This window comes from Pongo pygmaeus, chromosome 18 (genome assembly GCF_028885625.2).
Source record: "Pongo pygmaeus isolate AG05252 chromosome 18, NHGRI_mPonPyg2-v2.0_pri, whole genome shotgun sequence".
NCBI lineage: Eukaryota > Metazoa > Chordata > Mammalia > Primates > Hominidae > Pongo > Pongo pygmaeus.
Genome location: NC_072391.2, coordinates 20,671,372 through 20,694,675, shown reverse-complemented (window position 1 = coordinate 20,694,675; position 23,304 = coordinate 20,671,372). Strand labels below are relative to the sequence as shown.

Below are 23,304 nucleotides of genomic sequence, written 5' to 3'. Positions count from 1 at the left end.
GCTTCTTGTGCCTTATTGTTTTTGTCATTTAGAAAATGATAGAATTAATCTGTACATTGATAATGAAGTCCCTTGAAGTTCTAGAATTCTATAATTTTGGTCTTGAACTGAAATTACCATGACAAGGGATTTTGATACATGTTGCCTAATTGCCAACCAATGAAATGTTTTCTACAACTCCACTCCTGCTATTTTGGCATTTTATCTTTGTTAAGTGAAAAATGATATGTGTTGCTTTGAACTTTATTGCTTTAATTTGTTGCAGAAGTTGAGTGGCTTTTCATATATATTAAATTTGATTGGTTACTTTATTTAAAAAATTGTAAATTGTATGATTTTGGTATCCAGGTAAGACACTGTGAAAGTTACCTTGTAATTAAGTTCTTGGGTGATTTATTGGAGGCCTTAATATTATCATAATAGATAATAGGGCTGTCTAAATGCCAGTGTACTTGGTTATCAAGCTCACTGCCATTTAAATTTTTTTCAAAAAATTTTCAGTGACATTCTTTTTATTGTTAACAATTTACTTTTTTCCCATGATTGAAAAGACTAACACTCAAGTTTGAAAGAGAAATATTACTTTTCAGGGCTGCTGCAAACCTTGAGTTTGAATCTTAATCTTGCCACTTACTGCTTGTGTGACCTTCAGCAAAGTGCTCAATTTATAGGAACCTCAGTTTCATCATCTGTATATTGGGAATAATAATAAAATCTGCCTCAGAGATTATTGATAGAATTAGCTGAAATAATGCATGCAAAATGCTTAGTTTATTGCCTGAAAACTTATTAAGTATAATAAATGTCATTTATTATTGTAATCAACAGTTGTACTAGAGAGCTACTTCACAATAATTACGGTTATAATGAAAATGATAATTAAAATAATAAGACCCCCAGAGTTTCTGATTTACAATATGTCTGGGGAAGAGCCTGAGGATGTGTCTTTCTAACATATTTTGGGGTGATGCTGATGCTGGTGGTCCAGGCACCATGCTTGGAGAACTACTGTTCTAAGCATCTGAACAATGTGATCTCATTTGGTCCTTACCAAATCACTCTAGGAGGCAGGTTCTTTTATGATGGTGCTTTAATAAGTGAGGGATTAGGGAGGTTTAATAGCTTGCCCAAAGCCCTGCAGCTTGGAAGTGGTGGAGCCAAAGAGTTAAAGCTTTATGCTCTTCTTTCCACCTGTGATTACTTTTGTGGCGCTCTAAACCATTGATCTCCTGTATCCACCCCCTTGATGTCTTCTCTCACCACCTTTCCCGATTCTAAGCCATTGCCAATTACTATCACCATCCCTTTGTCCACACTCGTGATTCCTGTGTCCCTCTCTTGCATTGTTTGCTTGGCATGGTCACAATCCCGGTTAAATTCAACTCTCTGCCTACTCTGTACCTGCCCTTGAGAAACTGAACATGGCTGGAGAAACATACAAAACTACTCTGACCTTGCTAGGAGCCTCAAATGAGCCCTTAACACTGCCAGGAGATCACACTGCACTTTCCTAGCCCATTTATTCTGCATCTTCCTTTTTCATTTCTTTAAAAATTTATTTTATTGTGGTGAGAATGTTTAACACGAGATCTACCCTCTTAGGAAATGTCTAGATGTACAATACAGCATTGTTAATGATTGGCACAATGTTCAGCAGATCTCTAGAACATATTTGTCCTGCATGATTGAGAATTTATTGGTTAGCAGCTTCCTCTTTCCCCCTTCCTCCAGCCCCTGGCAACTACCATTCTATTTAATGTCTCTATACATTTGACTACTCTAATTTCCTGCCATAAACAATATGATATATCTGCAACTACAGTCATGCAATATTTGTCTTTTTGTGACTGGCTTATTTCACTAAGCAAAATATCCTTATGATTCATCCACATTGGATATTGCAGAATTTCCTTGTATGTATGTATGTATGTATGTATGTATGTATTTAATTTTTGAGATGGAGTCTCGCTCTGTCACCCAGGCTGGAGTGCAGTGGCGCGATCTCAGCTCACTGCAACCTCCACCTCCCGGGCACGCCATTCTCCTGCCTCAGCCTCCTGAGTGGCTGGGACTACAGGCGCCCACCACTATGCCCAGCTAATTTTTTATATTTTTAGTAGAGATGGGGTTTCACTGTGCTAGCCAGGATGGTCTCGATCTCCTGACCTTGTGATCCACCCACCTCGGCCTCCCAAAATGCTGGGGTTACAAGCGTGAGCCACCGTGCCTGGCCGTTTGTTTTTGTTTTTTAAGTGTATGTATATACCACATTTTCTTTATCCATTCATACATCAGGGGACATTTAGGTTGTCTCCACATCTTGGCTATTGCGAATAGGGCTGCAGTATACATTGGAGTGTTCATATCTCTTTGAGATCCTGATTTCAATTCTTTTGGATAAATACTCAATAGTGGGATTGCTGGATTGTATGGTAGCTCAAATTTTTTGAGGGAGAAGGAATCTCCATAAAGTTTTCTATAGCATCTCTCACTTTCTTCAACACCTATTTTACATGTCTCTTTTCTTCTCAAACCCCATCTCATTCCCATTCTTACTCTCAGCTGATGACCATGTTTCTTTGCTCTTTCAGAGAAATAAAGGAACCAGAAGGGAATTCACACTGACTCCCATAATCTCATCTCCCCACATTCTGGCATCTGCACTCACCCACTCCAACCTCTCACCTGTGCCCATAGGTGGAAGGAGGGAAGGAGGTTCACAGTGGGTGTCTGGAGAGCTGGCGATGTTCTGTTTCTTGAGTTGGGTTCTGGTAGTATAAGAATATCCAGATTACAATTCCTTGAGCTGTGTACTTATAATTCATGCACTTTTCTGTGTGCATGTTATTTGTCAATAAGTCCAAAAGCAAAAAAAAAAAAAAAAAAAAAAAAATAGATAAACTCATTAAAGTTTAGGATGAAACAGGGATAAGACTTATTTGCCTTTGAAATATTTGTTCTCAACCAAAGAAATTCCTCACCCCTGTCCCTCGCCACCAAGGGGGCACATGGCAATTTCTGGAGACATTTTTGGTTGTCGCAGCTAGGGAGAAGGTACTCCTGGCATCTAGTTTGTAGAGGTCAGGGATGCTGCTAAACATCCTACAGTGCACAGAATAGTCCCCTACAATAAAGAATTATGCAGCCCCAAATGCCGATAGTACTGAGATTGAGAAACTTGGCCTCAAAAGAACCTGTCTGAGAAACTCCAGGATGATTTGAACATTAATTTCATCCACCATAGTCTTTGCTGATATTGAGCTCCTTATTTACTAGATTCAGAGAATGTATCTTTTCCCAGGGGATCATCTGAGAGCAGGAGCGAATTTCATTTGCTACCTCGTAAATCTCTGAAATGGAAAACAGGTCTGAATATTCCTCTGTCTCTCTCTCTCCTAGTCTTTGAAGCCCTCCAAAGTGGGCCATGGCAGTTAGCTCACAACAAATTCCCCAGACACAATTTAAAAGTCATTTTGGGGCTGGGACTGGGGCATGAATATTTAAGATGTAAATTGTTTGGGCTGTGCCTAAATCTTTTATGGGTTTTACTGGATGAGAAAAATGAGTTACTACTTTTTGATAAAGTTCACTTTCCTTTCATATTATTAACAAACCCAGCCAAGTGAACCAGACTGCATCTGCCAGAGAAAATAGGGACACTTGTTTGCGGGATGATATTAGATTCTGTTCCCAGCATGCCGTATTTATGGTTCAAAAATCAAAGAACAGGTAGGAGAGTTGTCTTAGGTCAGCGTGTCCTTGCCAGCGAAAGTAGCTTACCAAATACACTTGGGAGGACAGTTTGGGGGAGGAGTGGTGGAGAGTAGAAGTGAACTTAAATAGTCGAACTCTAGGTGAAGATTTAGGTACCCTGAGGGTTGATTTAACAGAAATATTGAAATCACGAGATACTAACTCCAGAGATTAGTCCTTTCTTATTCTTTGGTTTAAATCCCAGGGGATGGGTACAGAGCAGAGGCAAAGGAAAAGACAGACAACAAGGAAAAACAGAGAGAGAGAGTAAGAGAGAGAGAGATTGATTGATTCATTGATTGATTTAACAAGTTCCATGGACTTCAGAAAGAATAGATATTTTAATCTCTTTGGAAGAAATTATGCCTCCTACGTCTCATTTCCAACCCCTACCCAGAAATTAATTTTGAATGTTAATATGAAAGCAACCTCTCTCTTCTCTGAATGCTGCTTTTGATTCTGGCAGGGTATCTAAAAGGCTGCTATTAGAGACATTTTCATTAACTAATAAGCTAGTTCTTGGGCAAAAGATGAATTTTTTGTCATCTCGTGAAAATTGTAAAAAGCCATAATTATGAAGAAAATCACTAATTGTAAGGCACAAAATTTGTTTGCTAAGAATAGTCATTAAGGAGTGACAAAAGCATTAGTAACTTCAATATCAGAAAACAACTATTAAAATGCAAGTGGAATCAAGGCATTTGCCCAGACATAATAATGGCTTTACATTTACAGGTCTATAATTGTGGTTTGATTTGAGACATTGTTGGGAATTTTCAAGAAACAATATAGAGTAGGGCTAAATACTTAAAGTACCATGGCTTTTGGATTCCAAATTACAGACTCAAGTTTTAATTTCTAGAGAATATTACCGTAGGGAGAGTTACTCAATGATATTGTCAATGCTGTTATTGCTTTAGGATTGTGATGAAGTGGTCAAAACCAGGACATAGAGTAATATTTCTGTGGCCCAGACGTTTTATGGTACTGGCTTTGCATGCAAAGTACCTGGCGGCTGACAGCAAGTGAAGTTTGCACATCATTTCATGATGTATGTTCCTTCTAAAGAGTAACTTTTATTGTTTCTGCTTTCTGATAAATATCCTCTTTGCAGAAAACTAGGAAAATGCAGAAAATTGCAATGAAGAAATTTAAGTTCTCCATAATTCCATCAACAAGAGATAGCCAGTTAACATTTTGGTGTATTTTCTTCTTTTTATTTCATTTTAAACTTCTGAAGTATAATAATGTGATAAAGTACACAAATTTCAAGTATCCAACTTAAAATGAATTTCTATCTATATCTCCATGTAACCACCACGTAGATGAAGATAATGAACATTTCCAGTAAATTTCCTTCCTTCCTGCTCTTTTCTAGTCAATACTCACCTCCCTGCCTCCCTCATAGTACAAGGTACTATTATTCTGGTTCTTCTCACAATAGATTTGATGATTTTTGAACTTAATATAAGTGGACTCCTACAGAATATCCTCTGTAGGTCTGGCTTCTCTCACTCAACATTGTATTTGTAAGATTCACCTAGCTTGTTGCATATAGCTATAGTCTTTTTCATTGCTGTATAGTATTTCATTATCTTTTATACTGTTACTTATCCATTGATGAATGTTGAGTTGTTTTCAGTTTTTAGCTATTATGAATAAAATCTAACATTCTTAAAAATGTCTTTTGTGGATTTTCAGTAATTTCTTTTGGATTCCTGTACTTTTTTGTATGTGTGCATATAAGTGTAAATTATACAGAAGGTTGAATTTACATTATTTCTCTCCATCTCCATCTCTATCTATATCTGCATCTCAATCTCTATATTCTTATTAATCACAGGAATTAAATGTCTTCTAGGAAACCAGTCTGTCTCAGGATCCCTGCCATGCTTGGACATTGACTGGGGGCAATCTTGGGGAAGCAGCATGGCCCTACACATGCTATATAACTCTTTATATTCTTTAGATGTATAGACTCTTTTCTCTTTTACCAGGCCAGCATGTCTCCAACCAGGTTTTCCTGGGATTTAGCCCTGGTTACTGGCCTGGTATCCAGGAGAGAAGGTAAGGGAGGCTTTTGAAGGGGTTAACTTTTGCCTTGCCAGGCAGAGGCTTCTAAAGCATCCTTCAGCACAGTGGAGCTCCTACGAAGGAAGAGCCAGCTACCTGTGCAAACCCAGAGAGTCTGGAGGCAGAGCAGGCAGGGAAGTGTTGCAGAATCTGTATTCTCAGCAGCATCCATCCAGACGTCTCTGTCTCATATTTTAAAATCTCAAGTTTTTCCCACTAGAACCATGACCTTTAAATAACAGGCCTACCTTGGTTGAGCACTCAAACATCTCTGAAGTGCTGCAACTATAACAATCAGGTCATCAGTCTGCCTTTCAGCTCACTCTGCACTTCCATTAGAGAACACAGTTTTTTTTTCTTTTTCTTTCTTTCTTTTTTTTTTTTTTTTGCTAGCTACCGCAGAGGCTCTCTGGGCCTCACTTTACTATTAATTGTTTGATAATAGCCTTCAGTCAATCAGTATCTTTCTGCAGGGCGTCAATACCACTAGGTAGTAACCAGCCAACTCTCCTGACTTTGAATCATGGTTGGCTCCATATTTTCCAATTGCTTATATCACTACATTTGATACAGCATTTTCTCCCACTGGGATATTCTTCTATGTCCCAGCGAAATTTTTAGCAACCCAGACACCACCTTTGGTCAAGGACTAACCATGTTCCATCTACCAGTTGGGACACCATCTTCTTCACCTGCTGGGCAGTGTGAGCCAGTCTTAAATTCCCATGTTACCGCTTGTTTTCTTGCACCACTTCTGGCCTCACTTGTGTTAGTCCCAGTCCTCTGAGAAGCAGACACCAAGACAAGGTCAAATATGCAAGGAATTCATTATGGAAAATGACTTTGAAAGAAAATGGTGAGGGAGCTAGAGAAGGTTGGAGGAGACATCAGACCACAGTGCAAGTCTGACCCCCAAGTGAAGGAGAGAGGGACAAAGGTTGGGTGGAAGTGTCCTAGATTGTCATGCTGTGTAAGGAAGGTTCACAAGACCATCAGGGAGTTCTTGAACCAAAGGTGGCTGTTACAGGAGTCTCTCACCTCCCAGGAAAGGGGCTTGTCTTGGTATTCCTGCCGTTCTCAGATGTTAGTTGGATGCAGTTTGTGGAAAGCATGGCCTCTGTGCAAATGCAATAATAGATTTTCAGGAAGCTCTTGGGATTTTGGTCAATTACACTCTGTAGCTGGAAGTCTATGTGGTGCATTTTCCTGGTCATCACAAATAGGATCAGCACAATACCTGTAAGTCTCCATGTTAGCGACAGTTATGATTTCCTTACATACTTCTATGTTTAGGGTGTTGCTGATTTGTAGTTTCATAAATAATGCTGCTTTGAGCATTGACATAATTCATTGTTTCCTTAGGACAGATTTTTGGAATTGGAATGGTGGGGCAAGAGGATGTGAACATTAACATTCTTGATACAAGTTTGCAAATTGCCTTCCTGAAAGGCAAGACCAATTCACCATGCCCCCCATCCCTTATGGAATACAAGGTGCTTGCTTTCCTTACTCATATGAGGTGCTTCTGTGTTCCAGATATATAAGAGGTCATGCTGTGCAATGCAGAGGACAGGTGGAATTCATGACACAAGCTGGTGGGAAAGGGAAGACAGAATGATTACGGGTACAATGTGGAATGATTTCATATGAGCTTAGTTTGACTGAGATGGTTAGTTTGGGAGAGGGTCATGGATGATGTGGACATAGCAGAGGGAAGGCTCCACCTTATAACCTCCTCATGCCATCCATATGTTGGAGAGGTCTTGTGTGTTTCCTATAAGAGGCTTCCTGGCCAAAATGTCACACTGTGAGCTCTGTGGGGAAGCCTATGAATACCTTGCCTCCTGCTGTGTTTCTGCCACTTAGCATAGTTAATAAAGCAGATATCCTGTATTTACATTTGAGTTTTAGAGAAAGAGAGAGCGCAATAGTTTTCTAGGAGCATATTGTATGAGTGTCAGTGCGGAGTAGTGGGAAGTGCTCTGTATTTACCTGGAGTTGAATTCTGGCTCTGCAGGAGACCTGCTGAACTTCTGAGTCTCCATTTCATCAGGTGTAAAATGTAGTAGCAGATGGAAGTAGAGGCATTTATCTTCCCTTGCCCTTCCCCCTTCCCCCTTCCCCCTTTCCCCTTCCCCCTTTCCCCTTCCCCCTTCCCCTCACTCTCACTCTCACTCTCACTCTCAGCTGCCTGTTTTCTATTCCCCCTTCCTAAGAAACCCAGTCTGCCTTTTAGGGGAATTATCTCTCCCTAAAATGCAGTCTTAGTGGGTTAATAATCCATGGTTCCTATCAACCTTCTGGACTAGACCAGGGACAGGCATGTGATCTAGGATATGGAATTCTGCAAAGAAGGATACAATTACAAGATTCCATGGCTGATGATTCAATCCAGTTGGTGAGGGATGGGGGAGAACTTAGGTGATAATATTGAACAGTGTCTTCTACCAGGAGCATCTGTCTGTTTAAATTCTAGTTCTTCAGTCTTCCCACTAATGAGCTCCTTTTAATAAATTCCTTTTCTGTTTTAGTCAGTTGCTGTTAACTGCAACCAAAGACCCCTAACTGATAAACATTTATGCTCAAGGTTTTTGACTTTGTGCTTCCTCTTTTTTTTCTTTTTTTTAATAGGAATTCAATGAAAGTGTCTACTAGCTTAATCAGAGTCTAAAAAAGCTGGGATTGGCAACGGGGAGAATCTTAATTTCCAGTTTTCATCGTTTTCTTCCATTTTACAACTTCTGCCTTCGTATCTTTACTAGCAACTGAACTGTTCCTCCAACCGCAATTTTTAACTTCCAAAATGCTTCATAAGCATGGTGCAATTATCTGTACTTATATGTTGTCCTGTAGAATTCCTTTGGAGAACACACAATATGAATTGAAAGGAGCTAGGAATTAACTTATCATCTGTTTTGAAGAGATATGTGGGATGTGGGGCGGAGCTTTTTGATTGTGGCTTGAAAATTGATTCTAATTGCTGTTTTTATTGCTGGTTTAGCTGATGCTACTTTCAGTTATTTACATTTTCTGTCTTTTTTTAATTTTTTTTTTTTTTTTTTTTTTTTAGACAGGGTCTCGCAATGTTGCCCCAGCTGGGATGCAGTGGTGTGATCACAGCTCACTGCAGCCTTGACCTCCTGGGCTCAAGAGATTCTCCCACCTCAGCCTCCTGAGTAACTGGGACTACAGGTGTGTGCCACCACACCCGGCTAATTTTTGTATTTTTTATAGAGATGGGGACCTACTGAGTTGCCCAGACTGGTCTCAAACTGTTGGGCTCAAGCGATTAGGCTGCCTTATCCTCCCAAAGTTCTGGGATTAAAGGTGTGAGCTACCACACCTGGCTCTATGTCTTTTAAAATGACTTAGGCAATGGCATATTTGACTCCACCCCAAATATGTTTATTCAAACATTGAAAATATATCTACATACTCATGTGGCTGGGCAATTTAGAAGACACCTCAAACCCAACAATTCCAGATATACTTAAAATACTGAGACTAAAGTATCCTCTGATAAGGGTAGTGCTTGTATATCTGAATAATTATCTTAAATACTGAACAATTCAGTTACCTCTGAGTACAAAGATACATCTATAGTACAGTGGTTTAGGGAATTGACTTTGGATTTAGACAGACCTTGGTTTAAACCCTAGCTCTGCTTGTTACAGACTGCATTGTAGGGAAATTAGTTTTCTCAACAGTAAAGGGAATAACAATGCTATTAGCCTAGGCTTATCCTACTTCATTCTTCAGACCTTTATTCTGGGATGCTTTCCTTAATATGTCACCCTCAACCTCAGCCCAGGTTGGACTCTCTTGTTATGCATGCTCACAGGACTGTGTTTATTCTCCCAGAGACCCGCTTACAGCTTGCATGGGTACACTTTTTAATTAGATTATTTGATTACATCTTCCCCAACTCCCTGTATCACACTGCACTGTAAGCTCCATGAGGTTAGGGACAACCATATCTATCTCCTTCCCCATTTATTCTCAGTGCCTAGCTCCTGGTTGGCACTCAATGAATATTTACGGAATGAATGAATAAATGGAAAAATTCTTTCCCATAGGGGATTCACTGAGACCATGAATATAAAGTACAGTGGCTGGTACATGGTAACAATTGAGTAAATGTAATCTCCCCCAAAGAAAAACTGCAAAAAAAAAAAAAAAAAAAATCCAAACAACAAAATCCCAAACACCCTCAACAATCAAACCACATGTCATGTAAGAAATAAAATATTTATACGTTGCTGTCATCATTAAGATGCTGACTTTTCAGAGTAAGTTATGCTCCTGAATCAAACCACAGCTGATTTTAGTAATTTAAAATGTTTATTTCTTGCTCATGTGGCAATCTGATGAAAGTCAGGTTCATGGTGGCCCTATGACTCTCCTAATAAGCTAAGTGGGCCTGAAGGGTCTCCCATCAGCAATTAAGTGCTTGAATTTGGAAGTGATACAGGTCATTTCTACTCAAAGCCCATTGGTCAGAATTAGTCATATGACCTCTTCTAGATACAAGTCAGGCTAGTCTCCTGTGTGTCTAAAAGGAGAGGGGCCAGGCACAGTGGCTTATGCCTGTAATCCCAGTGCTTTGGGAGGCCAAGGTGGGAAATCAGTTGAGCCCAGGAGTTCAAGACCAGCCTGAGTGACAAAGCAAGACCCTGTCTCTCCAAAAAAAAAAAAAAAAAAAGGCTGGGCATGGTGACATGTCCTTGTAGTTCTAGCTACTCTGGAGGTTGAGGTGGGAGGATCGCTTGAGCCCAGAAGTTTGAGGCTGCAATGAGCTATGATCATATCATACCCCTGCATTCCAGCCTGGATGACAGAGCAAGATCCTGTCTCAAAAAAAAAAAAAAGAATTTGATATCAGTGAACATTGGTAATGTCTACTGTAGGCTGTTAAATGAAGCTAAGCATACACTTTTCCTTAAAATGCAGTGCCTGGGCCAGGGTAGCAGTTCTATAAATACTTGTTGATGAAATACAGGCTTGAGTATTCTACATACTAAATGCTAACAGACTTAAACAAAGTGGCTACAGGTGGAAGTAATATTCATGGTCAAAATTTACAATGCTAGACTGTGCCAGAAGGTCTTTCTGCTTGGGTGGTTTACGGGCTACGGTGAAGGGTCTCAGTGCCAAACTGAAGAGGCCAAAGAGCATACCAGGGGTTGGTACCTTAGAGAAAGAAGACAAAGATTCTTTCCTCTTTCTTCCTGTTCCTTGGAGATGGAGAAGACGTGCTTTTGGCTGGCATGTTAGTATCCTAGTACCACAACCTTGGGTAAGCCAAATAAAGTTATTTCTTCACAATTTTGGAGGCCAGAAGGCCAAGGTCAAGGCATCAGCAGGGTTGGTTCCTTCTGAGGCCCACGAGGGAAAGGTCTGTTCCCAGCTTCCCTCTTTGACTTGTAGGTGGCTGTCTTCCCCCATGTCTTCACGTCATCATCTCTCTGTGTTTGTTTGTGTCCAAATTTCCTCTTGTTATCAAGACACCAGTCGGCCAGGTGCGGTGGCTCATGCCTGTAATCCCAGCACTTTGGGAGGCTGAGGCAGGCGGATCACTTGAGGTCAGGGATTTAAGGCCACCTGGCCAACATGGTGAAACCCTGTCTCTATTAAAAAAAGAAAAATACAAAAATTAGCGAGGCATAGTCGTGTGTGCCTATAATCCCAGCTACTTGGGAGGCTGAGGCAGGAGAATTGCTTGAGCCTGGGATGCAGAGGTTGCAGTGACCCGAGATTGTGCCACTGAACTCCAGCCTGGGCAACAGGGCAAGACTCTGTCTCAAAATCAACAACAACAACAACAACAAACAAACAAGCAAAAGAACACTAGTCATATCGGATTAGGGCCCATCCTAATGACCTCATAAAAATAACCCTGTAAAGAGCCTATCTCTAAATATGGTTACATTCTGAGGTACTAAGGATTAAGAATTCAACATATGAATCTTTTGAGGGTTAGACACAATTCATTCCATAACAACTAGTCAAATTCCAGGATGTTGCACTGACCTATACTGTTTAGGGTCACAGTCCACTTCTCTTCTGGGGTCTCATCTCTTCAGAATTGTTCTCTCGCTTTTGAGTAAAATAGGCATAATAATAGCATCTACTTCAAGGTTTGATATGAAGATTAAAAGAGTTACTACATTTGAAGTACTTAGAATAGCACCTGGCACAGAGCAAGGACCCACTAAGTATTAGCATTACTGGAAGTACTTGTTGTCATTACTTTTTCAAATCATGATCACTTCTATTATGCTGGACAATCTTTCTTTATTTGTCTCCTAATAATATTAGCTGCCGCTTACTTAGTACTTGCTGTGTACCCAGCACTGTGCTAAAGGCTTTATATGTATCACTTCATTTAATATGACAGCAATACTAAGAGATCAAATCTGTTGTTATCCTGAAGGTATAGAGTGGTAGAAACAGGGATGATACTAAAAAAACATTTTTTTTAGACCAGGCATGGTGGGTCATGCCTGTAATCCCAGCATTTTGGGAGGCTGAGGCAGGTGGATCTCTTGAGGCAAGGAGTTCGAGACCAGTCTGGCCAACATGGTGAAACCCCATCTCTACAAAAATACAAAAATTAGGGGGACATAGTGGTGCATGCCTGTGATTCCAGCTCCTTGGGAGGCTGAGGCAGGAGAATTGCTTGAACCCAGGAGGTGGAGGTTGCAGTGAGCCGAGATTGCACCACTGCACTCCAGTCTGGGTGACAGAGTGAAACTCAGTCTTATTTTATTTTAACAACCTGAGAAGCAATGACAATGAAAGGTCTAGGACACCCTTGGCTATGCCAGATATTAAGAGTTAGTTGCTAATCCATAGGGATTAGAAGGAAGGGCCAGAGTGATGGGAGTGACTCTGGGAGTTCAGGGAAATAACTCTAACCGGTAGAATTCTTTCAACATGTTAATAGCTGACGAGGCTGTACAGAAGTGTCCTGGTTCATTGTCTGCCCTGGAGGGACCTGGGGGTGACTGTCCCAGATCCATGTTCTTAAATATTTGCTAGCGATAAGGCTAGAGAGCCTCATTTCACAGACAAGAGATTGAGAACCGGAGAAGGCAAGAGACTTTCATGAGGTCATGCAGCAAGCGGGTTGGTGAAGTAGCCTGACTCCTGATTCCTAGGTCTCTGTGTAAATTAAGTTCCTTTTTCCTGCACCTCTCACTGCCAGTCAAGAAGCAGCAGCCCAGCTCATGGAGAATGGCAAACTGCAAAGCCCCAGTAGGATCCCAATGCTGCAGGGCTCTGTCTCCCTCTTTTGCTCACCTGGCTGGGGTGGGTAGACTGAGGGCTTGGCCACCTCTCAAACTCTTATGCTGTCCATTCTGACAATGACGGCAGAGGGAAGTGGCCACTGTTTGGGACAGACTGGCCTAGGGGTTGAGCCCACTCAGCAGGCAGATCTTCAGGTGGCTTTTCCCTCACTGAGCACTCCAGCAGGCCCAGGTGCCAGGTAGCTGAGTCAGCCCCAGATGTGGTGAAAGACTCAGAAGCATATTGGGATGTACCAGACCAGAGCACTCACCTGTCCTCTTTCCTGACCTGAAAGAGAGACACACAGAGGCAAATGGAGAGAAAGACCAAGAGGTAAAGCCAAAGAGACAAAGAGCTACATAGAGAACTGAGCAACAGAACCAGAGGCAGAAAGACCCAGAGATGCAGAGTTAAGAAAGATAGTCAGATGGAGCTCAAGAGAGATGGAGAAGGAACAACAGAAAAACACCAGCGAGGATGACAGGGAAAAGCAAAGAAAGGCAGAGTGAAAGAAACAGGAACAGTAAGAGTGCGAGACGTGTTGGCCGGGCACGGTGGCTCACGCCTGTAATCCCAGCACTTTAGGAGGATGAGGCGGGTAGATCATGAGGTCAGGAGTTCGAGACCAGCCTTGCCAACATAGGGAAACCCCATCTCTACTAAAAATACAAAAATTAGCTGGGCATGGTGGCACACACCTGTAGTCTCAGCTACTTGGGAGGCTGAGGCAGGAGAATCGCTTGAACCTAGGAGGCAGATGTGGTGAGCCGAGATCATGACACTGCACTCCAGCCTGGGCAACAGAGTGAGACTCTGTCTCAAAAAAAAAAAAAAAAGATGGAGGGGTAGAGAGAGGGAGGGAGAGAAAGAGAGGAAGGGAGAGAGGAGGAGGAGAGGGGGTAGAGAGGGAGAGAGAAAGGGAGGAAGAGAAACAGAGAGAAGGGGAGAGAAAGAGGGAGAGAGAGGGGTAGGGAGAGGGAGAGAAAGGGGCATAGAGGAAGAGAAGGAGAGAAAGGAGAGAGAGATGAAGAGAGAAGCAAGAGAAGTAAGAAGGGGAGAGGGAGGAGGTAGAGAAGAGGAGAGAGAGAGAGGAAGAGGGGAGAGAGAAAGGGGAGAGACAGAATGACTGCTACAGGGGTATGGGGTGCAGGAGAGACTGGCAGGTGATGTGGCCAGTGATATGGGGAGTAGAACTGCAAAGGGCTGGTGAAGAAGAAAAAAAAATTAGGAGAAAGACCATTGGGGCAGGTGGAAGGGAGGAGGACTAGGACACACAGAAGACTTTTCCTGGCATTTGTGGCTCTGTTTGTTATGACAGGGGCAGAAATACAGACTCAGACCCCCACGGTGGCCCATTAGTCCCCACCGCCCCACCGCTCTGCCAGACGGCCGCCCCTACCAGGTCTGTTGCCTCTGAGCCTTATCTATTGCTCCAAAATCTGGGACCATGAGGAGTCCCTGCCGGGAAGCTCAGGCGGAAGCTTCCATCTAAATCCTGGACTTGGCTTCCAGCCACTGCAGCTGAACAGGAGGGACAGTGGGAGGACAGAGCTTGATTTGTACCATGGCTTTTTCATACATGGAGGGCGGTGTCTTTTTTCTGGAAGCGGCAAGAGGATTCTGTGCTGTCCCTAGGGATGTAAGTCTTGACCTTATTCCTTTCCACTAAAGAAACAATTTAAAAAACCAAAGCCAATTTCCTAATACCACTCTGGGCATTTTAACCAGAGTTGAAACTACTGAAAATACAGTAGCTACCATGTTAGGAATGTTGTAAGGATGATCTCATTTATCCCTGTATAATGCTATGAGGAAGGTTCTATTATCTTCCACTTTTGCAGGTGATCTAACAGGCTCAGGGAGGTGAAGAAACTTGCCCAGGATTCTATTTCTGTATATACCAGAGTCTGACCTGTCTGGCTGTGTTTCTTAGTCACTGTGCCATCCTGCCCCCGCCTCCCACCACCATTATACAGATGAAGACATCGGGGCTTGTCAATTTTTTTAATACAATAATTTTATTATTTTTTAAAATTAGATATGGACTCTTACTGTGTTTGCCAGGTTGGTCTTGAGCTCTTGGCCTCAAGCAATCCTCCTGCCGCAGCCTCCCAAAGGGCTATGTTTACATGTGTGAGCTACCACACCTGGCTGGTTCTTTTGTTTGTCTTTTAACTTTTATTTTTAAGTTCAGGAGTACAAGTGCAGGTTTGTTACATAGGTGAACTTGTGTCATGGGTGTTTCTTGTACTGGTTATTCACCATCCAGGTATTAAGCCTAGTACCCATTAGTTATTTTTCCTGATCCTCTCCCTCCCCCCATTCCTCATCCTCCAAAAGGCCCCAGTGTGTGTGATTTCCCTCTGTGTGTCTATGTGTTCTCATAATTGAGCTGCCACTTGATAAGTAAGAATATGCAGGATTTGGTTTTCTGTTCCTTAGTTTCCTAAGGATAACTGCCTCCAGCTGCATCCGTGTCCCTGCAAAGGACATGATACCGTTGTTTTTTATGGCTGCATAGTATTCCATGGTGTATGGGTACCACATTTTCTTTATCCAGTCTGTCACTGATGGGCACTTAGGTCAATTCCATGTCTTTGCTATTATGAATAGTGAGGCTTGTCAGTTCTAATCACTTGCCCAAAGTCACGTGGGTAGAAAGGTGTAGAATGAGGATTTAAACCCAGTAGGGAATTAGACCTCAGTAGGTCTGCTTAACTTCAGTGTGCCTGCTCTTATCCCCTATGCATTGGCTTGGGGACTTTCAGAAATAGGTACTCCCTCCAGGTGCTTCAGGCACCGGTTTATTGTGGCTCATGAAGTAAAGAGAGCAAAAGCTCCAACAGAACTACACATTTAAAAATTGTTGCAGTAGTAAATTTTATGTTACCGGTATCTTACCATAATTGGAGGTTAAAAAAATTTTGTGTGTGGGTCTGCTGAGGTTTGAAAAATTTTTTTAAACCTCCAATTGCCGCTCTCTGTGGAGTATGGTTAATACAGTCTCATCTAGTCATGCTATTTTCATAATGCAGCTTTGCCTACTTGCTGCACTGACCTCCCTTTACCTCCAGATATTGGTTCCTGCATATTCACAGCTTCTGTTTCCTTGTGTCTTCTGTTGTGTTGTGGCCTTCTGTTTCCCGGTTTCTCTGAGTGCCTCACTACTTCCAGCGTTCTCTCTCTCTCATTAAAAGTAATGGCAGAAACCACGATTAATTTTGCACCAACCGAATATCTTCATCAAGTCAAACTTCCTAGGAGAAAAGATCAGATTGAATGGCATCTTAGGTTGGGCTTCCTGGAAACAGGCTCTCAGGTATAGATTTGCCTGCAGGGACTTTTTTGAGGGAGAGCTTTTGGGATCAGCATTATGGGTGGAGTGCCGACAATGGGACTGGGTGGAAGAGATGTTGGACTTTGATGCAGTCTCAGCAGAGGCCTCAGCCAACACCATGGGGATGCTTTGGAGCTGGGATGGTGTTCAGATTTATCCCCTTCAAGCAAGACGGTCAGGTCTTAATATTTCTAACACTGGTCTGTTATTGGATATGAGCTGCCCTTAGTGGGGGGTATGACTGCAGGTGAGGTGGCTTTCTTTCACTGAGGGTGATTTTCAGAGATGGACTGAGCTGACATCTGTTGGCTACCAGCACTCCCACCAGCTAGGGGAATGTGAGCCTCAGTCCTGAGGGGAGGTCTGGGTGGTACCCCACAACATCCTCTGCTGATGGAATAATCCCTTTTCAGAATACAGCAGCCCACGGGACCACCTCCATGGCTCTTGGTCTCCCCTGCTCCATCCAATGGATGTCTGTATTTGCCTCTGTTGCTAATTCCTGGTGCAATCAGATGCAACACTGGTTTCAGGTCCTGTGACATGGAACATGGAAACCGTGTGCAGGAATGGCCCGAGGCTTTGCTCAGATGGGGTGGCGGCACAGCAAAGCCTTTGAGCACCCTGGATTCTTGACCATAGCCATGACGCATTGTCAGCTTCCCAGAGTCCAGGAGAGAATTCCTGTACTCCAAATTTTTCTTATTTAAGGCCTGCTAGCCCAGTTGTTAGGAGCACAGATATGAAAAGGTTCTGAAGCTGATCTCCAAATAGCATAACCATTTCCTCTCTGCTCTACAAGGAATTCCTCTTGTTATGTCACCCGATCTCAAAGTATTAGACACCAACGAAATGTCCCAAGAGTGTAGGTGGATCAATACATAGTCACAGCCCCTCCTGAACAAGAGCAATCCTTCTGCTGTCGGCCAGACTGCCATTCATGCTTCCCAAACCCTCTGAAGTTTTCTTGTGAACAGTTACAGTTTTTTTTCTGCTTAGTCTAGGACTTTTTTTCCTCTCTAGCAATTTTCCTCCATGAAGTGAAAACAGACATGGAGACACACATATGCTACGGGGGCTCAATATAGCACCGTCAGTCAAACCCTGCTCTCTCCCTGCTGCAGCAAGGATATGGCTGGGCTCCCATCCTTTCCTTCCCCTTAATTGATTTCCAAATTCAGCCTCCTAGGATGGTGCCTTGGCTGGCATTCCAAGTTCAGCCTCTCAACCTTAATTTAATGCTTCTGGGGTGGTGAGAACTTATGTTTCCCACCTACTAGTTGGCATCTGGCTGATTTTCTTATCCTGAAGAATTTAGTTTCATTAATGTCAAAACTTTGTACATTGCATTGGGGTTGTCAACAGTAATGCATACTTCTGCTGTTCCCAGTCCTCCTGAAACAGAGTCCTTCACCTATTCCAGGACAGTGCTGGCATTCAGGGACCCAGTTGTGGCCCATAGCAAGACTGTCAGCCATAGGACTTGCTTCATTAAACCCAGGAGTCCCAGGGCCCAGGCTGGGATTAGCTGGAGGATGCTAAAAGCAGGTTGGATAATTCAGAGTCTGCTTAATTTTGCTGAGGCAGCCTGATATGAGGTCTCGAAGTCAAGTTTTCCAGCCTTCTTCTTCCAAGATTGTGCCAGAAATTCTATACTTGGAGCAGGTAACTTTTCAGCACTGAGTTGGCAAATGTTTATGATTGGATTTTCACACTCCTTTCTGGACAGAAGACAATTTTTGTTGTAAAATAGAAACACAGGGTTAGGAGGACCCAGGGCACCTTAGTAGGGCTGGATCTTGGAAGAATAGTGATATAATGAAACAGGTTTTGTCTTCTGTATTATTTTCTTACCCCTATTCTTTGTAACAAATATTGATTATTTACTGGGAGTAACCCAAATCCCTTTAGGTATGCCAAATATCCCAGATCTCACCAGCTTCTTGGTATAAATGAGGTCATTTTGAGACAAATGTTCAGACCATAGAGGCTTACAGCTTTTGCCTCTTCCTGGTGGACCCCAGTGTTTTCAGGAGTCCTGCAGAGATGTCTCATGTGTGCTAGAATGTGTGCTAACTCTTAGGTTTTTTTCACTCAAGTCTTTTTTGTTTGTTTTTGAAATGTGTCTCCTGCAAACCACTTGAGGATGACAACTCTGTGCTGTACTTCCGCTGCAGTCTTCCATAACAACCCTGATTCCCTGCCACTCTGATGGGTGCATGGGCTCTTTTACAAATGTGCCATGGTCCCTGCATTGTGCTGCCATTGTGCTCCTCTGCTGCAATGGCAAGGAAGTCCCTCTGCCTTGCGTACATTGAACTTGGGTGCCAGGCTCCCAAAGCAGTTCTTCTTGTGCCCAGAACCTCTCAGCCAAGTGCCAATTTCTCTTCTCCCATGAAGACTCAAGCCAACATAGACCAGTATAGCTTCTCATGTCTCAAAGCTCATGAGAAATTTACAAAAAGGATCATTGGACCTGTGGATTTTTCTGCCTTGTGCTCAAAGCTCAGAAGGCCCTGCATTACATTTAGGAAGGGGAGGCACAAGGAGAGGATATGCCATGAAGCCACTGCTGAAAAGCAGACTTAGTGGTTCACACTCAGGCATGTCCATCAGTCAAGCTCTCCAAGCTGTGTTTTTAGTGTGTTGCATAAGCCACACGTGGTGTGGAGGGAATGGTGTTAGTTTATGCCAAATCAACAGCAGCAAAAATAATGACATCATGGAAAATAATAAAATATTCAACCAGCAACAGATGGAAGGGAAGAATTCCAGTTATGCTGAGAAACTGTTAGTGACACAAACTGTTTGGGGTCTTAGCTGGTCAAACCAAACCCAATTCCACTAGCCAAAAAGTAAGAAGAATATTATCATTCAGCCAGAAACATGAGCCACTCAAATCCCCTGTCCAGAAACAGTCCTTTTGGGATCTGATGGGGCAGAGGGGCAAAGCAATTTCAAAGTATCACCCTCCGCTCATCATCAAAGAGCCTTGTTTGTTCACTGATGCCCAGTAAATCAGAACCAGGGAATCAGATACAAATTTCCTTTGCCTTTTGATTTCCTTTATTAATGGAACCTTTTTAGAGGTCTGTTTATACTTTTCACTTGTACAAAATCACAATACTTCACACAAAGGCAGCAGATGGTACTGAAAGCTGGAGATTGGGCCGAATTGCCTCTCTCATAACCAGTGCTACCAGAGCCTTCTCTTGGATGTAAGGAAACTTGAATCTAATTGCGGGGTTGGTTGTTCCAATTCTGTGTAACTATAGGTTTCTTTGTCTGGGGTTTTTTCCTCCTCAAATTTAATGTTTCTCCTTGAGCTCCTGTCAAATAGCTCCTTTAGGAATCTGAGTAGAGTAACTGTTGATTATTTTAAACTGAGACTGAATTTTAAGATTACAATGTTCCAGGAGTGGCATCTCCAAGACTTGAAGTGCCTCTCTGTCCACGTGTCCCCCCGGACCCTCCTGTTGAGGTTTCATGTGAACCTCATATTTGTTTCATATTTGGTGTTATGTGAACCTTCCACCTGGCCATAGCTGACTGGACAGGGACTGGCACTTGAGCTAAAAGTAGCCAATGAAGTAGCCTCATGTAAGAGTCCATCTCTACATAGGACTATGATTAATTAGACCCATTACATTCTCCTCTGAAAGTTTTGAATGAGACATTGCTCAAAGGGAGTGGGATATATGTTCATTCTAGTAGGAATCTTGTCTGTTTTCTTTCCTAATTTATCACCATTATTGATTATAGTACCCAGCACTTGGCTGGGCATGGTGGCTCATGCCTGTAATCCCAGCACTTTGGGAGGCTGAGGGAGGCAGATCACAAGGTCAGGAGTTCATGACTAGCCTGGCAACATGGCGAAACCCTGTCTCTACTAAAAATACAAAAATTAGCCAGGCATGGTGGCACATGCCTGTAATCCCAGCTACTTGGGAGGCTGAGGCAGGAGAATCGCTTGAACCCTGGAGGTGGAGGTTGCAGTGAGCCAAGATCACACCACTGTACTCCAGCCTGGGCAACAGAGTGAGACTCTGTCTCAAAAAAAAAATAATAATAAGTAGTACCCAGCACGGCACACAATAAATATTTGATAAATAAATGCATGCACCCTTATGTAGAAAGATTTTAAAAAAATAAATCAACATCTCTCTCCTCATATTTTACCTTTTTCTCCTGCCACCAGGCAGCCAGGTTCTTCCTTATCTCCTCTTTTAAATTGTTATTATTGTTTTAAACATACTTTATTTTTTAAGGCACCTTTAGGTTTGCAGCAGAACTTCTCACATACCCCCTGCTTCCTCACATGCATAGCCTCCCTCATTATCAACATCCCCACAGAATGGTACATTTGTTATAATTGATAAATCTACATTGACACATCATTATCATCCAAAGACCAAGTTTACATTAGGGTTCATTCTTGCTGTTGTTCATTCAATGGGTTTTGACAAATGCTTAATGACATGTATCTACCATTATAACAACATACAGAGTAGTTTCACTGTCCTAAAAATCCTCTGGGATCCAACTGCTCCTCTCTCCCTCCCTCCCCTCAACCTCTGGCAATCCCTGATCCTTTTACTGTCTCCATCATTTTGATTTTTCCAGAATGTCATAGAGCTGGAGTCATATAGAACACAGCCTTTTCAGGTTGGCTTGTTTTGCTTAGTAATATGCATTTAACATTCCTCCATGCTTTTTATGACTTGATAGCTCATTTCTTTTTAATACTGCATAACATTGAATTCTCTGGATGTACATAGATTATCCATTCACCTACTGAAGGGCGTCTTGGTTGCTTCCAAGTTTTGGCAATTATGAAGGAAGAGGCTATAAACATCTCTGTGTGGGTTTTTGTGTGGATGTTAAGTTTTCAATCCATTTGAGTAAATATACCAAAGAGTGCAATTTCTGGATCATATTGTAAGGGTATGTTTAGTTTTGTAAGAAACCTCCAAAGTGCCTTCCAAAGTGCCTGTACCATTTTGCATTCCCATCAGCAATGAATGAAAATTCCTGTTGCTCCACATCCTCACCAGCATTTGGTGTTTTCAGTGTTTTGGATTTTGGCCATTCTAATAGGTGTGTAGTGATGTGTCATGGTTGTCTGAATTTGCAGCTTCCTAATAACATATGATGGTGAGCATCTTTTCTTATGCTTATTTGCTATCTGTATATCTTTGTGAGGTGCCTGTTCAGGTCTTTTGCCCATTTTAAATTGGGTTGTTTGTTGTCTTATTTTTGAGTTTTAAGGATTCTTTGCATATTTTAGATGGTAGACCTTTATGAGATACGTCTTTTGCAAATCTTTTCTCTCATTCTGTGGCTTATCTTCTCACTCTTGATTCTCTCTGCATTTTTCTGACTTTTTGCCTGGGCAAAAAAGATGGGCAGTGTGGTGCAGTATTTAAGCGTTCAGATTCTGGAGTCATCTGCCTGAGTGTGAGTCCTGATTTTGCCACTTGTTCAAGCAATTGATCATACCATTCTGATTCTCAATTTTCTCATCTGTGAAATGGAGAGAATATTACTGCCATCCTATAGAGTTGTTATGAGAAGTTAGAATGGTCCCAACATGTAGTTAGTAAGCACTGTATAAATGGTAGTCATTATTTTTGGGATTATCTCTTTTTTGCATGGTTTGGACTCAGTCACTAATTGGTTCTTGTCTTCTACCAATCCTTTCTTTACTCACACCATTGAAGGCACACTGGCCTCTACCCCCACCTCAGGGTGTCTGTCCTTCTGTTTCCTCCTTTTGAAGTGCTTTCCTCCCAATATACTTGTGTCTTGCTCTTTCATCTCGTTGTTCAGTATTTTTAGCTGTCATAAACAGAAGCAGTCTAAAGATGATGGGGTTTCCTATCTTTGGTAGAAATCTCAGTCCATTGATGCTAGCCATCTCAGAGGGAAGAGGGACTTTGTAGGAGCAGAGAGGGAGGAGTAGAGGTTCCTTGAGACTGAGAGGGAAAGGAGTCTGTATGTTCAGAGAGTGATGGAGACTGAGCCTTGCTCTGTGGGAATGCTCCTGGAAGGTGGCAAGATCTCAAGGGAAAGCCGCTCCCAGGAAGACTGGGGGACCTGGGTCTGCCAAGGATCTCCAGGCCCCAAGCATGACCTATACACTGCAGAACCACTTGGATTGAAGTCACCATGTAGAGTGAAGCAGAGTATACACTGGTGACAGCCAAGTGGACTGAGGTTTGGGTAGACACTTTCTATTGCTTACTGTGACATGAAACTCTATTTACTCTGCATCTGACAGAGTAACTGAGGCTAAACTTCATGGAAGTTCATAGGGATGATGGCTCAAAGCCAGAGGGACTTTGACTAATGCAATCTGAGTCATAGCACCAGAATTATGTTATCAAACACCAGGGATTTGCCCAAGATCCAGTTGTTTGCTGCACAGAAAGCCAATCATAGAGACAATAAGCATTACAAAGGAAGATTTTTTAATATGGGTGATGTCACCCAGGAGACAGGAGACAAATCCCAAATCCATCACCCCATCTGACTAAAATTTGGGGTTTATACAGTAGGGAATAAATGTAACTACATGTGGGAAAATAGGAACTGGGGGAGGGTAAGGAAGAGTCATAGTCAACAGGAACTAGTGTGGGAAAATATGAATTAGGGAGGAATTGATAGCAGTTGGTTGGTTAGGCAATCATGACAGATGAGGGGTCTGGTGTCTCACTGCAGTGACCTGGTAAGTTTCAGTTTCTTGATACTACCTCATGGTCAGTTTCCCGAGAAAGGAACTCAGATAAGGTAAATGGAAATTTCTCAAGTTTTAAGACTGGGAATGTCAATTTCTACTTTATTTTAAGAAC

General features: G+C 42.3%; 1 protein-coding gene across 12 annotated transcripts in view; it reads left to right on the top strand.

Moving 5' to 3' along the window:
• LOC129015285 (ubiquitin carboxyl-terminal hydrolase 31-like) overlaps nucleotides 1-23,304 on the top strand; it is a 107,847-nt gene that overhangs the window by 28,934 nt on the left and 55,609 nt on the right. The gene's annotated exons all lie outside the window — the stretch shown is intronic.